This window comes from Lepidochelys kempii, chromosome 11, assembly GCF_965140285.1.
Source record: "Lepidochelys kempii isolate rLepKem1 chromosome 11, rLepKem1.hap1, whole genome shotgun sequence".
In the NCBI taxonomy this organism is placed as follows: Eukaryota; Metazoa; Chordata; order Testudines; family Cheloniidae; genus Lepidochelys; species Lepidochelys kempii.
The window spans coordinates 29,957,730-29,975,847 of record NC_136390.1 but is presented as its reverse complement, the minus strand read 5'-3'; the positions used below and the strand labels follow the sequence as shown (position 1 = coordinate 29,975,847).

Here is an 18,118-nt window from a genome sequence, read left to right as displayed (position 1 = left end):
GGATTTCTCATGACTGGCCGTCCTTTGTTCTGTTCCATCCCCTTTTATATCTTTGGCACAAGGCAGGAATCTTTTGTCTCTCTGGGTTCCCACCCCTCCTTCTAAATGGAAAAGCACCAGGTTTAAGATGGATTCCAGTACCAGGTGACATGGTCACATGTGCTGTGAGACCCCACGCCTCCATTCTTCACACAGTAAGGCTTGCAAATAAACAGAGCCATTTACAACCAATTGTCCTAGTCAATGGGAGTCATGAAGATTTTAAACCACTATTAGTGGCCCACACTTTGCATAATTACAATGGGACTTCAGAGTAATACTTCATATTTCTTGCTTCAGATACATGAATGATACATTCATACAAATAGGGTGAACAGACTCAGTAGATTATAAGCTTTGTAATAATACCTTACAAGAGACCTTTTGCATAAAGCATATTCCAGTTACATTATATTCACACTCATAAGCATATTTCCATAAACATGGAGTACAACATGTCAACACTATTCCCTGCTCCTGCTCACTACTCTTCTGTTTACATATCCAAGGATTACACTAGCCCTTTTTGCACTGGTACCTCAGCATTGAGTTGCTTGTCCACTTATGACCCCTATATCCTTTCCAGAGTCTCTGTCTTCCAGGACCTATCCCCCATTCTGTGGATATTGCCTGCATTCCTTCATCATTGATGTATAACTTTGCATTAGGCTGTATTGAAACACATTTTGTTTCAACAATGGGCCCAGGTTCCCACGTGATCCAGATCACTCTGTGACTGCCCTATTCTGAGTATCATGTGCAAATTTGATCCGCAGTGATTTTATATTTACTTCCAGATTATTGATGATGTTGAATACCATCAGGCCTCATACCAATCCCAGTGCAACAGCACTAGAAATATCCCCATTAGGTGGTGATTCCCAGTGAACAGCTACTTTTTGAGATCTGTCATCTATACTTCTCGCTCCCTTTAATGTGTGCTTTATTGATGTTGGATAGTGCTATTGTTTTAATCAGAATGTTGTGTGGTACTAAGTCAAACACTTTATAAAAATCTAAGTATATTACATCTACGCAGTTATTTTTATCAACCAAATTTGTAATTTCATCAAAGAATGAAATAACATTTGTTGACAAGACCTATTTTCCACAAAACTATGTTGACTGACGTTAATTATATTCCTATCTTTTAATTCTTTATCCATTGACTCCTGTATCAGCTTTCCATTATTTTGTCAAGCTAATCGATCTTTAGTTACTGATGTCATCTCACTTAACCTTTATTAATATTGGCACAACATTAGCACTCTCCCAGTCGTCTAGAAAAGCCAAGATTTATTAAAATTAAGCATCAGCAGGCCAGAGATCTCCTCAGCCAATGGTTTTAGGATTCTTGTGTCCTAAACTGATTAATCCTAATTATTTTAGTGTTGTAATTTAATATGCTATGCCTCTGGATATAAACAACTGTACCATTTGTTTTACATAGCTCATATAATCCACAGTTCTTACTGATGTATATGGGCCAAATTCTGCAGTCCCTACTCAAGCAAAATTCTTATCTAAGCTGTGAATTTTGCCTGAGTGGGGACTTCGGGATTTGTCTGAACATCATATTCAAATCTCCAGTATTTATTCAGATCTTTTTAAAGCAAAGATACTCTCTAGCTAGAATAGATGTTTTCTTTCTGTAGAAATACTGTGGGCTCTATGGAAAATATCAAATTTTAAGATGTCTGTGAAATACAGAGTACTGTAAGGTTGGAAGGTAAAATATGTTTTTATCGGATGCTAGTTACTTTGGTTATCATATGGTTCCACTGTCTTTGCCATGAGTTACAAAAACACTTAGTAGTCATCAACCTACATAAAAGTAGGTAAATTGCAGGTAATGCATTGATAGTACTGCTAAAGTTTAATGAAAGTTAAAGGTAGAATTGGATTGATGAAGTAGGATATGCTTATGGCTTATAAGTGAGCCATCAGATACTAAAATGTTGACAGCCATCAAAGTAACTAGATGAATAGAGAAATTATTGAAGTTGAGAGTTTCTAATTTGGACAACAAAATACATAATTTTATAGTTGAATTTTGCACATTGCCTCTATTTTCATATGAAAGCCATTTTCTCAAACTTATATTAGAAAATCCCAATAATCTTTTCATTTGTGAGGTTTCAAATGTTCACTACTCTGTCTACAAACAGCAGACTGTGCAAGCCTTTCTCAGCTTAGTACTTCCACTGCAGGAGTAAAATAAGAAGGATTTGGCCCAAAGGAAAGGAATACCAGGAATATTGTTAGGGTTTTTACTCTTTGCTTCAGCAAGCACTTTCTGAAGCAAAAGAAAAACATACAAACAGGAACCTCCACAAAAGAATGGTCCCTTTAAACTCCCATTGAAGCTATAGTGGCTAAAGTCTAACTAACTTCAGTGGGAGTAGGTAATCCTATTGCTAAGAATGGGCTGTTGTTATTCTGTGAACCATGGTTCAAAGTTACTATTTCATATTGTTCTTTCAGTCAGTAGAACTAAAAGTGGGATCCCGCACCCACACCGTGGCTGAAAAGAGTCAAAACACAATGGATCCAATATGTTTCCATTTTTCAGCTTGATGAGAAGACTGCAGATTGTACAAGTCCAATAAACTGGGAGTCAACAACTGACAAATCTACAAGCTGACAAAGCCATGTATGTGAAGAGTCAGAGCTCCTGTCTGTGCCCTGCAATAGAGACCTTACTGCAGGATATGGCTGAGGATTCCGTTCCTCAGCCTTGCCTGCACACCCATTTACTCAGGATGTCCAGCTATTTCAGGTCACATGTTATCTGAATTGCTCCGATAAAATGAGTTAAATTACCCTAATTTAACTAGGAGGGGTCAGGTACAGGGGTCACCGAACTTCAGGCAGGAAATATTCTGCTTCTTGCAGCACTTTCTAAGCTCATTGGGAAAATTTGCTTTCCTGTGTATCAGCTGTGTGAAATGTACATCAGAAATAGAGAGAAACTGCTGCTTCCTCCTGTGAGTAGGAAAGGAGCAAATAACTTCTATAGCAGTTGTTCTTCAACTTTTAAATGTGTGAGCACAATTCTTTGCTATATAAAGTGCCTTCACCTCCCATTGACTTCAGTGGGAGTTGAGGGCATTCAGCACCTTAGGGTTCAGGGACCTTGGTACAGCAGATTGAAATAATGGTGTTCTAACCCCCCCTCCCCTTGCTTTTTATTTCCCATGACCTGAGTAGCTTGTTTTTCAATTTAAAACTATGGGCCAAATTCAATCAAGGGACACCTTGCGGGAGAAAGTATCCCAGGGAGAGATTCATGCAACCGCCTCTCCATAGAAGGTGTCCGCCCATCCTCAGGTGAATATCCCATGGGCAATGGGTTAAACTGGTGGGGGGGGGGGAAGTTGCTGCAACACAGATCATCTTTCCCCAGCTAAAGTGAACCTGGCCAAGTGACTAAAATCTCCAAAATATATCTAATGTGAAATAATGTACAGAAAGGACAATAGAAAACAAATATCTCCTTCTATTGGGGGTGTCCTATTTTATGTAGAATATAGTCTTGTATATGGCCCATTTTGATTCAAAAGTTTACCTGCAAATACTGCATGGCATTGTGCCCTTCAGTAAAATATTATATATTGAATGAACGAAATAAAAGCTTATTTAAAATACTACAATGCTGCTTCTGTCCAAATGGATTGGTTTAATGGCTATTTAGTAGGAATAAATTCTATCTGGCACTATTGTAACAGCAGCAGGAGAATCCAAATATAGCAGCAGCAGCAGCAGGCTCTGGTGTATAAATTTTCTTACAAATGCCATATTGTTTTTTAACACTGTCAGGGAGCTAGAAAGCGATGCTGTCATGATTCAAAGAAGCTGTGTTGCTTTTTATTTTTAGAGATTCTTTAATAGCACAACAGCTACATGATTTTGTTTTCAGTGAATTCAACCCCCATTCCCAGACCTGCCATTATTTTATCCATGTTTTAAATGAGAACTAATTATTATTATTATTATTATTTATTATTTGTATTGCGAAGCACTTAGGAGCCTATAGTGAACTATGCCCCTGTTGTGCTAGGCACTGTACACGAGCAGAACAAAAAGATGGTTTCAGCTCCAGTCATTTTTGCCCACAGCTTGATGAAAAATTATTCATATGGTTTTGTGAGTGCTCTCTATTTTAACACTTGCTGCAAGTTATGATACACCACAAGCTGTTTAAAAATGAGGATTTCTGCAAGGTGCTGAGCATCTCTAGCTCCATTGCCTTTAGTAGATTTTTGGTGCCCAGGACTTCTGAAAATCAGGCTACATTTAGGCATTGAAGGTTACAAATAGAGCTGGTGGAAACGGGTAATTTCTGTTCAGTAGGAAATTTTGACATTTCAACATTTTTCATTCCTAACTAATAAATAAGCAAGTATTTTTGAAAATTCCCATGAAATGGAGACACTTTGATCCAGAAAATAAGATACGATGTTTCAGCCAGTACTAAACAGCAGTTGTCTTATTCATTTTAAAAATAAATTAAAATAGAATGTTTGACTCTCATATCATATGCTGACATGTCAGTAGTAGAAGATAATGATATGTCATACTATCCACTACTACTGCTGACATGCCATGAAATAAATTTAAGTAATAAAAATGAAAAAGGAAAATAAATTTTTCAAATCAAAAATTTCATTTTGAAACAAAATTTTGAACATTTTTCCAAAAGGAAGGGTTTTTTTAATAATTTTTTTCTTTTGAAATATCTTGTGTGGGAATTTTTATGGAAATCAATGGTTCCATGACAAATTTAGGTTTTGTCAAAATGGCATTTTTCCGATGGAAAACAATTTTGACAAAAAGTTCCCAATCAACTCTACTTGCATTTCTGCAATCAGATCTATGCGGGCATACCTTTTGCCTATGTGGAATCCCATTAAGTCATGCATGGGATGCAACGATCCACCTGCATGGATCTGTTTGTAGGACTGGGGAACAAATATGGTGCTGAATACCTAATCTGAAGCATTCAAGTTTAAAAATTTGGCCTAACAGCTTAGAAGGGTTTGGAATATTTTCATTTGTGGAACAAATGCATTTACTACTTATGTTTCATTTTTCTCAATAATTAACTTAGTGCAGATACTGTATTTTAAAATAGTGCACAACTTTCATAAATTGAAATGGGTTATTCTGAAAGTGCTGAGCATAATGACAAATAATAATGAATACAATAAAAAGACAATTTAATCTGAATTGGTAAATTCATGTAAATGTCTATCAGGAATATGAAGGTAGTACAAAAAGAAATCTACTTATTTGGCTTAATAAAGATCTTTCTAAAATGATCTCTCCTGAAGATTTTAAGTAACCTACTGTACAAAATAATCTTGTAAAACATCTTCTCTGCTGATTCCCTAACACTAGAAGTTTGTAAGTAGTTTAATGATAATGAATAATTAATTACTCTTCAAGTAGTCCTCTCCATGGAAGGATCTCAAAGCAATTTACAAACATCTTGAAGTACTGCAGACACTTGTTATATCCAGTTTACAGGTCGGTAAACTGTGGCACAGAGAGTTGCCATGACTTGTCCATAACCAGACAGTGAACCAGTAATATGGCTGGATTGGGGACAGCTGACTTTGGTTAGAAAACACTGCCACACTTCCTGGCAGAGTTAAGCAGACATGTTCATCAAAAGCTGTTCTTTCCAAACAGTAGGCCAAACTCCCCCAGGGTCTATGCTAGGAGAAGCTGATACAGACCCCCCACTGAGAACTCTGGTGATGAAAAGCCACCTAGTGAGAAAGGTGCTACAGCAGAAAGGAGACATAACACCTTTCCATTCACCACTGGGCCTCCACATTAAATAGCTGAGAAATTAACACAGCCATGCACTACCACTGGTTAATTTTATCCTGTATGTGTAATGTCTTTAAATGGCTGGAAGTACTACGCCATTACACAAAATCTGTATTGTCAGTTTTTATGTTCTCATTTGGTTAAAGACTTTTCTCCCTCTTTGGGAAGGACAGATTTGACTCCTGCCAAAATATTTCTGCTCAGTGAACAGAATTAGTCTATAGTTTGGCAGTTAATGTATCCTCGGGCTCTTATGAAAGTAGAGGGGAAAACACTTATTAGACTTAATCAGGTGGCAAGCTTTCATTATAGCTGCTCTAATAGACAAGGAAGCTGTACTCCTGGAATTGAATTTTTAAACACACTCTGTATAGGAGGGTTAAAAAGAGGGTTAGTTCACTGCCCTGAGGTCTAACCTTTAGGAGCCTCCAGTGTTGTTGAAAACAATTTCATATAAAGGAGCCGCCATGCTCCTGCACACACACCATTCACAATTCTTTACTGGTGCTTCTCCTTTACCAAGAAGTAGAAGATTTTCAGGGCCTTGCAAGTTAGTTTCACAAGTAGGGCAGAAATTGTGATGTGGGGTCAGGTATTTTCTTAATGTAATTTGTATATTTCCAAATTGTACACAAGTCATCTTTTCTTGAACAGGGTGGTTATAAGGGTGTAGAAACAACTGCCTCTTTGCAGAAACCTTGAGTCAGGCTCCTCCCCTATGCCCACAAGGAGTTGCCTTGGGCCTCGGTCTCTTTCCAGTGTCTCTCTGCTTCATGAAATATCCCTTCTTCTCCCTCAGCCCCTTACTTTGTTCTGGGAAACCCCTAGTCCAAAACTGCTCACTGATACTGCAGGGTCTGGTTAGATGGGCCTACGTGCTTACCCTTCTATTGTGGAGCTGCTCTTCAAGACAAAGGAACCTCAGAGCTGTAATTGCCAGACAAAGCATAGAGCTTTAACTCAGACAATACCCTGAATGACTCCCAGAATGCAGTTGCTGCAAGGTATCTTTACTTAGAGATTATTGATGTATAAGCACTCTAACAGGCAAGCCATGATGTTGAGGTCACCATTGAAAAGTCAGCTGCCTGATAGCATACACTGGGCCTAATCTAAAGCCCATTGAAACTCCCCAGGGTACCTTTCCATTGACTTCAGTGGCTTTGGATCAAGCACAGTATCTGAGATACCATAGTTACTTCCCTGTCTAATTACAGTTTGGGGCATGGATTGGAAGAGACTCTGCAAGGACAGCTCGCTATTTCCTGCAGAACGGGGGAAGTGAAACCCAATGATCTCTGAAGCACCATCCCCCTTTTCTCCAGAACTCATTTAGTGTGCTTCACAGGTCCGGAACCCACAAGGAAGAGAGGGTGGAGACTAGGAAGACTCTGGGTAGGGAGTGAGTGGTCTGGGGTGGGGTTGGCTATATTATATTTGCTATGGAGCCTCCACCCCAAATAGTCCTGGGCAGTTGCAATGGATTAGAGCATCTAGTAATTGCACTGCCAGATATCTGCTGGAGCTGGCTGGTATGAAGGAACAGGGCTTCTATGCAGATGACCCTGAGGATCCACTAGGTTTGAAGAACATTCCTTTGAGCTATACTATGAGGGGGCAACACTCCTGTGACTGAACAGATGGGGAGGGATTCTGAGGATATCTTTGGTCAGAGAGGGGGCGCAATTTGGCTCACTATGAGGAAAACACTGATGTTTTAATGGTGAACCGTCTCTGTCATGTCTAATTAAATAAACATCGAACACCCTATGTTTTTAATTGTTCTTACAGTAAATGACAACTTGTAGACAATTTGCAACTCATCTTCTCCATCATACTCTTGATAAGTATTTGTCACCAATTTTTAAGCTATTCAGGAAAAAGAGTTCATTTAGTGTCAGGGAAAGTCACGTGCATTTCTGTGTCCTCTACTGACATATTCAAGGAGCTGCTGGGTCTGAGTTCTGTTTATAAGTCTTAATACAAGTCCAGAGTGAACCTCTGCATCAACTCAGCATCCGGCAGCTTTTATCCTCATCGTGTATTCAAAATTGTTGGTATTTTTTTCCTTTCTATTACTGTCTCAAGCACAGAAAAACATTTGCATTGGTACATTCATCTCATGTCATTTCTAAAACTGAAATCTCAGGAGTGCAGACTGAACTTTGCTATATGAACTGTAGCCATAACTTATGTATTTTAGGTTCTTGGATAGCCTTATAGGATAGAGATTATAGGGCTTTCATTAACATTCTGTAGTTATCTGCTCTGTCTCCAGTGTTATTGTACTTTTACATCTATATTTTTACACGTATATTTATATATTTACCTGCTGGGCGTATTGCTCTCAAATGTTTTGATCTGGATTTTTCCAGCTTGTTGATACTCCCACAGAGATTTAAAAGCACTTCCACTTCCTTCAGAAAAATCTAAACATTTTATAAAAGTGCCATCATGCACAAAACTATTATTTAAATTCCAAAAATCACTCTGAAAATATTTGTTTTATTAATGTGATTTAATAAAAAAAATCAAATCCATTTTTAGATTTCTAATGAGTCAATCAGAGTGATATCTGCTGAGCCTGTAATATCTGTTATTGTTTTAAAAAAAAGTTATGACCAGACAGGATCAAGACAATCACAAGTTTACAAAGTCTTTTTATTTGCTGAGATCTGAAAAGCTTGGGGTTCTGGGCCAAATCCAGCAATCCTTAAATAGGCAAAACATCCTTATTTTCACAATACTGTTGTTCTGTCTCACTGCTTTCTTCACAAGGTTTTACTGAGTACCTGTGCTATAGTATCATTATACATTTGTAATAGGCCTTTGCTTTGCTGAGCATGTGCAATTACAGCTTGTTTGGAATTCCATGCAGTGGTATTAAAAGCTCAGTGAGATGTGCCCACAAGTAAGAGATGTGTTGTATTCATGGATTGGGAAAAGGATGGATTATTCATTTTTTCTTTTTCTTTCCATTTCTTTCTTACAGACCCAGAAATCTCTCTTACTAATTTCAGTGAGAGATGTTTAAAGCTAGGTGGGAAAATGAAAAAAAAAAAAGAATATGGAAATTGTATTTTATTTCTGATTTTCATCAAAATTATGAAAATTTTCACGTAGTTCTAGAGATTTGTTTGTGCCATTGTCCCAAAACCTAGGACTTCAGATCTATTATTTTTGTGACCTAGAAAAAACAGCTATTGCATTGCCAGTAGAGTAAAACTAATACGCTGCATGTAGCCGGACAGTGCCAGCAAATGTCTTTTTATGGATCATTTATTCACAGGATAAATAGCCTTTTAATAATACAGAACTTTCAGAACATGCTTCTCAACATACAATTAAAAGAGAAGTTCCTGGAATGAGAAACAACATCAGAGTGTGAGTGCATAAAAACAAATTATTTTGTGCCACACACCTACCCCCCCCCCCACACACACACACTCTCTCTCTCTCTGGCACATGCACACACGCACAACTTGGGTGTTACTATCCTCTTCAGGTTGAGAAATTTATCCGTGTGTCAGATGACAGCACATAAAATGCTATAATGGAATTTTATTTGCGGAATATTCTTTTCTTTTCTTTTGTATTCAGATCTGTGACACTAGTACTAGGATAATATTTCATTTAAACGTTGTGCTAGAGAATCTGTTCCAGCCAGGACTTATTATATGGCTACTATTTAATAAAGAAAACACAATAGGGACATATTCTCATGAAGCCTAATGTATACATATAATATCCATTATAAGCATAGGCTGGAACTTGGGTGTTGGGGTGCTGCACCCCCTGGCTTGAAGTGGTTTCCATCATATACAGGGTTTACAGTTTGGTTCAATGGATCTCAGCTCCCCAACTGTACAAATTGTTCCAGCCCCCTTGATTATAGGGTGACCAGATAGCAAGGGTGAAAAATTGGGACGGGGTAGGGGGTAATAGGCACCTATATAAGATAAAGCCCTAAATAATGGGACTGTCCCTATAAAATCGGGACATCTGGTCACCCTACCTGATTAAAAAGTAGTAATCTGAGATACTTCTGAGATCAGATACGCACAGTTCTTTCTGTAATTAATGCTTTTTATTAGCCAACCAACCAAACATGAACACTTTACAATATTTTACATTACAGGCCCTGGGCATATTGGTCCTCTACTTGCATTACTGCATCTATCAATACTTATACAGTTATGCCTTACCTATATATGTGTATGGCTGACTACAGTCAGCTGCATTAAAGCACCTTTGTTCTGCTTCTCCAACACAAAGCTTCCTCAAACCTGTCTCACTGGGCTCCTGGAAGCTCTAACCTGCTTAGTGCAGGGGAGGAATATTTGGGAAGTGAAGAGTCACCATAGCAGCTTTTATGCCATCCACCTCTCCCTGTGGCAATGTGCCATGGATGGCTGAAAGGGAGCATGCAGGAGGGGTCCTGGCATCCCAGCATCCTGGACCAGCACTTTGGTGCTACAGACAGCTGGTACAGTTTTAGAGCTGCCCTGCACCAAGCACAATGTATCAAAACGTCAGTGGGTCTACTCATATAAGTAAAGTTAATCAAGTTTGTAAGCATTTGCAAGATTGGGGCTCAGTCAACAGGAGTTTGCCATTGACTCAGTGGCAAAAGGCCTAGATTCACTCATATTTGGGGAATATTTTTATTATGGCAAAAACTGTGCTAGGTACATCACAAAGAGCATAGAAAGACATGGTGCCCCAACAACCTTACAATCTAAATTTAAGTAATGACTTGCAAGTAAGGGTGGAGCTGGGGCAAAGGACAAGGAAGCGTATGTGTGTTGTCCACCTACAGTAAGGTACTTAAAAAGTGCATTCTGATTCTAGGTGTTACTGGTTATAGTGGAATTCTTCAGTTTAAGAATAGGATAAAGCACTAGAACTGGCTACTGCTAGCTTTTTAAGTTTTCCCTTTGTATGCACATATATAAAAATATGTGTGCGCGTGTGTGTATAAGTGAAAATAATTAACTCCCTAAATGAAGGAATCACAGAGAGAATGAGTTTTCATGGGAAATTTTATATGAAAGCATGTTAGTTGGATGGTCCAATTTGGGAGATTATTGCAGGCATAGCATTTCACATGAAAATTAGTACAGAGATGATTTTTTGAGAAACAATTACACTGATTTTAATGACAGGTTTCAGAGTAACAGCCGTGTTAGTCTGTATTCGCAAAAAGAAAAGGAGTACTTGTGGCACCTTAGAGACTAACCAATTTATTAGAGCATAAGCTTTCGTGAGCTACAGCTCAAAGCTTATGCTCTAATAAATTGGTTAGTCTCTAAGGTGCCACAAGTACTCCTTTTCTTTTTACTGATTTTAATGGAGTTGTGCTAATTTTTGTCACCTGTGAATTTGGCCGTTAGACTTTGCAATCTTGCATAGCTTGAGCCACAGAAAAAAAAAATTAACCAGACCAAAATCTTCAGGAAATCTTCTGTTTTTGATGTGGAAATGTCATGGTGCAGTTTCGCTCAGTTATACACTATACAGTGAGCTCACATTTACAGTGTAGTCACTTTTTCCTGCTGGAGCATTCTTGGCAACAGTTGAGTCTCTCACATTTGTGTGCTGGCCACGACATGTCTACTTTATTTAAAAAAAATAAAAGACAGCCTATTACTATTCAATAACGGTGTTTTGCAATCCTACTCCAATTATGATTATATGTGAAAAAGATAATAGCACAATTTCTCACTATTAACTCTTGTAGTTAAGAATTACAATGAGTTACCATTGTGTTTTTATTACAAGCCTGCTCAACAATGGGAGGCAATTTGGAAAATGGTTGAGGCAACAGCTGCTATGATGATCCCACTAAGAGAGAGATAACAAATATAGATTGGCTCCATAGGCCACAAGTTGGTTCTTAGCCAGGATATCTGGGGCATCACATTCCGGAGTCATGTTAAATTAATGCATTTTTCATTGCACTCTACATCAATATCACTCTTGTGTATTGCTCCTTGTCATTAAGTGCATCACTGTGGGTTTTCAGTAGCTGGACTTAGGTGCTTAACAATTTGACACCCAAATAAATAGCACACCTCCAATCTTCTTTACCTTGTTTTTTGTTTCATCATTTTGCCTGTAATAAAAAACAGAGGAAAAGAGAATAAGCCATGAGCTTTTCAGAAATAATTTATTGGGGGACTTTAGATGGATCCTGGTGGCATAAATAGCTTCCTCACACAGAGAAATAAAAATGGTTTTAATAAAGTGAAAGTGCAAAGATTACTGTTGGATATTTCTGTTATTTCCCCAAAACTTTGTGTTTCCTCAAGATAATGCTCTGAAAGTTACTGTGCATTTCAAGAACTTATTAACAAAATGGTTTTATGATCTGTTATGCCCCAATAGCCAAAACACATTTTGCTGGGGGGAGAGAAGGGTGAGAAATCAACCTTGCAGAACTTTAAATATAAAATTTAAATGACTGTCATACAAAAAATGTAACAGCAATTGGAGGACACTAATTTGAAATCCTTTATGAGGTTGTAGATATATAGATGAAAAATTATGCATACCTGAGGAAAGAAGCAAGCTTAAAGATATTCTGAAAGGGGAATAAAATGTGTTTATCCCTTTTTTTCTTCTTTATAATGTGTACCTTTTTTCAAAAACACTAGTATAATTTCTACTTGTTTTCTACATGAGACTGTCTTGCCTACCCTGCTTTGCCAAAGACTCTGTGGACTATTGGAGAATTGGTTGGATCAAGTATTCACAACAGAAAGAACTGAGGGAAGTGTTTCTTAGTCAGATTGTTTAAAACTCTCTGCAGCAAACTCTCCATTCCACCCAAGCTCCAAATGACAGGGGGAAGCTAGAGGGAACCATTTGTGCCTCCCGGATCTTCAGTGCTCTGGTGTCTGTGCATGTTAGAACTGTGCAGGAGCAGATCTATCTTAAGCCAGTGAAGGATTAGGTGTAGCAGAGCTGAATTCCACCCCCCGCCCCGGCCAATGCCTCCATCTCCTTATACAAGTGATAAGAGTGGATGAGCTGTCTCCTTCAGCTTTACATCTGTGAAGAGTTTCTCAGAGGCTACTACCAGACAATTTAAGGCCACTTTGCTCTGAATAATCTGTTTTTATTTGTTTGTTTTGCTTATGTTAACCTCTATTTTTAAATAAATACTTGAGAAAAAGGATGTCTTTTATATTCAGCACCTCTCACCTGAGAGCTGAGAAAGCTCTTGCTCCAGTTCTCTGATCCTCCAAGTAGTTCTCTAGCAAAATCAGGGAGACAAGATGAGATATTAATAACTGACTTTAGTGGGTTTTGGATGAGGTCCTTATTGGGTAATCTTTAAATCTCAGGATTTGAGTCTGTTACTGTGTTACTGGAATTTCTTTCTTTTTCTGTTTCTTTTTAACATTATAAAAAAATAAGAGAAATTTAGCGTGTGTTAGTGTAACACCGACTTGTCAGGATCTAACCTAGAACCTCTGGAGCTTAGTACATGAGCTTCTACTGCATGTGCTAAAAGCCCTATGGTCCTTAGCTAGGGCTGTAGAGCCGATATCTCTCTCTCCTGCTGTCTCTCTTTTCCCTCCTCCCCCACCCTGGAGGCACTAGGTGGGACAGAACACCACAGCCTGGACGAGTGTGGGTTACATAAGCATGTGCACACTTGGTATCAGCACATACAGGATGCAGCCTCTAATTAAAATATATGCAGAAGTATATTAATATATCTAACTTAGATTGCAAGCTTTTTGGGGCAGAGACATAGTACAATAGGGCTGGGTCCTCTAGGTGATACCTCAGTACAAATAATAAAGTCATTTGGTTATGGGAGCATACAGATCTTGCTCCTCTCTGCTATGTATGTGTGATTAGATGTGGTATCTGTTGGCCTGGTTTTCAAACCAGTGACCTCAGTTTTGCAACAGTGCACCTTCATTTGCCTTATTAGTGTTTCTCCTGACTTATGCCATTGCAATCAAGCTCCAAATTAGACTGTGTGCGTATAGGATTAAGGCCTGGAATGGATATTGATTATGTATGGCACATATGATGGATTTTGTTTTGTACTGTTCATAGACTGGATTGTGCAATTACAGTCTGTCCTGTGTAAGAGCGGTGAGGGTGTGCGCCACCCCAGAAGCACTCAGAAAAGAAATCATGCCTCAGAGAGGCGAGATTCCTTCCTTGCACTTCAGGGAGAACATGCTGTTGGTCCTATTCAGTAGCACATTCTTACTCTGTTCTCCTACCTACCGCTCGCTGGATCAGCTGTGTTTGCTGGTCTGTTGGGGTTGGAACCAGAGCCCCACACATTCTCTGTCCCACTTCTCCACTGCCTTCCCAGCAGTTTATGTGCAGTGAGGGTTCTTAATCCTGTTTACACCCTGATGTGGCTGTGAAGTGCAGGCTGCTGTCTAGGTCTTTAACAGTATAGATCAGGACTAAAGCACTATAAGCCCTCTAACTGTGGTTCAAAACTGGTTGTCAAATATTGTGCATCAGAACCAGCTTGCATAGGTCCTAAAGTTCAGAAGGGATCAGGCTTCAATTAAACTCGTCTTCTCATGTTTGAATCTTATAATAGAGTTGCCAACTTTCTAATGGCACAAAACTGAACACCCCTGCCCTGCCCCGAAGCCCCACCCCTGCTTGCTCCATCCCCCCTCCATCCATCACTCACTCACTCTCCCCCACCATCGCTCACTTTCACCGGGCTGGGGCAGCAGGCTGGGTGTGGGGGTGGTGGTGACAGCTCTGGCTGGGGGTACAGGCTCTGGGGTGGGGCTGGGGATGAGGGATTTGGGGTGTGGGAGAGGGCTCCAGGCTCAGGCATTGAGGTGGGGGGGGGTATGAGCTCTGGGCTGGGGGTGTGGGCTCCTGGTGGGGCTAGAAATGTGTGGGAGAGGGCTCTGGGCTGGGGCAGAGGGTAGGGATGCAGGAGGGGTGAGGACTCCAGCTGGAGGTCCAGGCTCTGGGCTGGGGCCAGAGATGAAGGTTTGGGGTGCAGGAGGGGGCTCTGGGCCAAGGGGTTTTGAGTGTAGGAGCGGGCTCCAGGCTGGGGCAGAGTTTGGGGTGCAGTGGGGGAGTGAGGGCTCTGGCTGGGGATGTGGGCTCTGGAGTGGGGCCAGGGATGAGGGGGCTGGCATGCAGGAGGGGTCTCAAGGCTGGGGCAGAATGTTGGGGTGTTGGGGGGGTGCAGGCTCCAGGAGGGAGTTTGGGTGTGGGAGAGGACTCCAGGCTGGGGTGCGGAAGGAGGTGTGGGGTCCCGGTGGCGCTTACCATGGCTCTCAGGAGGCGACCGCCAGGCCTCTGCAGCCCCTAGGTGCCTGCAGGCACTGCCCCTGCAGCTCCCATTGGTCGTGGTTCCCAGCCAATGGGAGCTGTGGAGCCAGCACTTGGGGCGGTGGCAGCACGTGGAGCCTCCCTGGTTGCACATGTTGCCTGGTTGCACAGGGGCCATAAAGACCTGGTGGCCACTTCTGGGAGCCGTGCAGAGCTAGGGCAGGCAGGGAACCTGCCTCTAGCCCCAGATCCCTGCTGTGCTGTCAACTGGACTTTTAGTGGCCTGGTTGGTTTTGCTGCCAGGAGCCTCCAGGGTCCCTTTTCGACTAGGTGTTCAGGTTGAAAACCGGATGCCTGGCAGCCCTATCTTATAATGGAACCTTGGTCAAGGTATAAGGTCACACAGGTGTACTGGTTCACAGGACTCAGAACTAGGACCATATTGAAAAGTATCAATGTAAGTTTTCGTTAGAATATAAGGGAGAGGAGAGAGGTAACTTAGGAAACAAATAACTTTCACACAGAGATTTAGTAATAAATATGGAGGAGAGAAGGATGAGAAGTGGAGGAGAGTGATACGGTCCAAGTCCTGTTCCCTGTAAAGTGTGACATGGGGTCTAGAATCATTTTGCTGTAGTATTTACCAGGAAGTGAGTCCTTCGCAATCACTATTACAAGAGATGAACTATGGTGTAAAATAATGCGGGAGATGTTGGAGGGGCAGGATGGGCATGGTGGTGGTGCTCCAGAGCCAAAGCAATACTGCTGTCATGAAGACTTCAATGTAAATGCACCTATTACTGCTGTGTATCATCATCAGAAGCCAGGTGTCAAGGTTCCTTCCCTACTCTGAACTCTAGGGTACAGATGTGGGGACCTGCATGAAAGACCCCCTAAGCTTATTCTTACCAGCTTAGGTTAAAAACTTCCCCAAGGTACAAACTTTGCCTTGTCCTTGAACAGTATGCTGCCACCACCAAGTGTTTTAAACAAAGAACAGGGAAAGAGACCACTTGGAGACGTCTTCCCACAAAATATCCCCCTAGCCCTACCCCCCCTTTCCTGGGGAAGGCTTGATAATAATCCTTACCAATTGGTACAGGTGGACACAGACCCAAACCCTTGGATCTTAAGAACAATGAAAAAGCAATCAGGTTCTTAAAAGAAGAATTTTAATTAAAGAAAAGGTAAAAGAATCACCTCTGTAAAATCAGGATAGTACATACCTTACAGGGTAATCCGATTCAAAACGCAGAGAATCCCTCTAGGCAAAACCTTAAGTTACAAAAAGACACAAAAACAGGAATGTACATTACATCCAGCAGAGCTTATTTTACAAGCCATTAAACAAAAGAAAATCTAACTCATTTTCTAGCTAGATTACTTACCAACTTTACAGGAGTTGTAAGGCTGCATTCCTGTTCTGTTCCCGGCAAAAGCATCACACAGACAGACAGAACCCTTTGTTCCCCCACCTCATTGGTCATTTTGGGTCAGGTGCCAGTGAGGTTACCTTAGCTTCTTAAGACTTTACGGGTGAAAGGGTTTTGCCTCTGGCCAGGAGGGATTTTATAGCACTGTATACAGAAGGGTGGTTACCCTTCCCTTTATATTTATGACAGACACCAGGTCTGAAGGGATCTTAAACCCAAGAGATGCCATGATATTTTTAACTCCAACTTGGAAAGCAAAAGCTAGCTTGGTTTAACATCTAATCAGAAGGGCAGAACACCTGGTGAGACAGCACCCCCAAGTCTTGCACTGCAGGTTCATCGTTTGAGGGCAGTAATGAAGTGCCTACCATGGCATTTCTTACATAGTTCAGTGTGAGTATTGAGTGTTCCAGGAATAACAGTACAGGCCCAGAATACATAGTTATACCAAGAATATGTCTCATTGAATGTATTATTTTTGCTAGCTCATGTTCAACATGTGACTAAGAAACATAAAGAAAAAACAGAAAAGTTGAATCAAGAATTTTCATCTTTCATTTTTTTCAGTGATAGGCTTTCACAATGCAAATAGTATGTTGGAAATATTCTCAAATAACTCAGCACCAAGAATGATTTTCTCTCCAAAAACATTTAATCAAATAAAGAAATTTGTGCAGAAAGTGGTGATATTCAGCTTCTCAGGAAAAGCCTTTTATATGGAGAAATATCATTGTATAGTTTTCTTTTTCCCAGAATAATATAAATATATATTTTTACAATGTATGTTTAAAACTTGTAATCTTTAATTTCAGCTTCTCTGTAGAAAAATTCCTTCTGTGTAAATACGTTCTTAATGGTGGGACACGATGTTTACAATTACTTCCCCCAGAACAGAACTTGAAAGACTGCATCTACAACAGATAGTGTAATGGTTCTAGCTAAGAAGTTTCCTTGATAGTCTTTATCCACTTAGCTATTTCATGCAATTCTTTAGTGTTTTGAAAGAAGAGTTTCAAAATACTGTAGCGATATTTGAACCTTAAAGGAGTCAGAAGTTCAGTTTGTCAAAGTTGGGCTGCTTATCTGAATTTCATGCATATTCAGCAATGAGCTGGTAATCTCATAAATTCCTGATGACATTTCTGTTACTTCCTGTTTTTAATCTACCCAGAAAATGCATGATTTACTAAATGCCAGAGTTTGTGTTTGTTGGTATAAAATATTTTTAAAGAGAAAGTGTTTCTATTTTTATACAAACTGAATACAAATGGAGCTATTCTTTTTGTTAAAATACATCCCAATTTAAAACCAAGACATAAGATGGTTAAGAAAAGCTCCACTCAGCCCTGAAAAGCTTTAAATAAATATTTTCCCTTTCTTTCTCCTTAAAAAGTTCATATCATAAAGCTGTTGGTGCTTAAACAATTATGTAAAATAAAACAAAATGGGGATGAGTATCAAAACAATAAACCTCCATCCATCCAAGTGCACCCTGAATATTATCAAATCAAGGCCATGTCATATCA

The 18,118-nt window shown here is 40.0% G+C and overlaps 1 long non-coding RNA gene across 1 annotated transcript; it reads right to left on the bottom strand.

Annotated features, from left to right (window-relative positions):
* Positions 1-11,604: 11,604 nt before the first annotated feature.
* Positions 11,605-16,471, bottom strand: LOC140895291 (uncharacterized). Its single transcript, XR_012154162.1, has 3 exons — positions 16,386-16,471; positions 13,084-13,135; positions 11,605-11,992 (listed from the first exon to the last, which is right to left on the bottom strand). It is a non-coding gene; the product is annotated as an uncharacterized LOC140895291 (long non-coding RNA).
* Between the last annotated feature and the right edge of the window lie 1,647 nt (positions 16,472-18,118).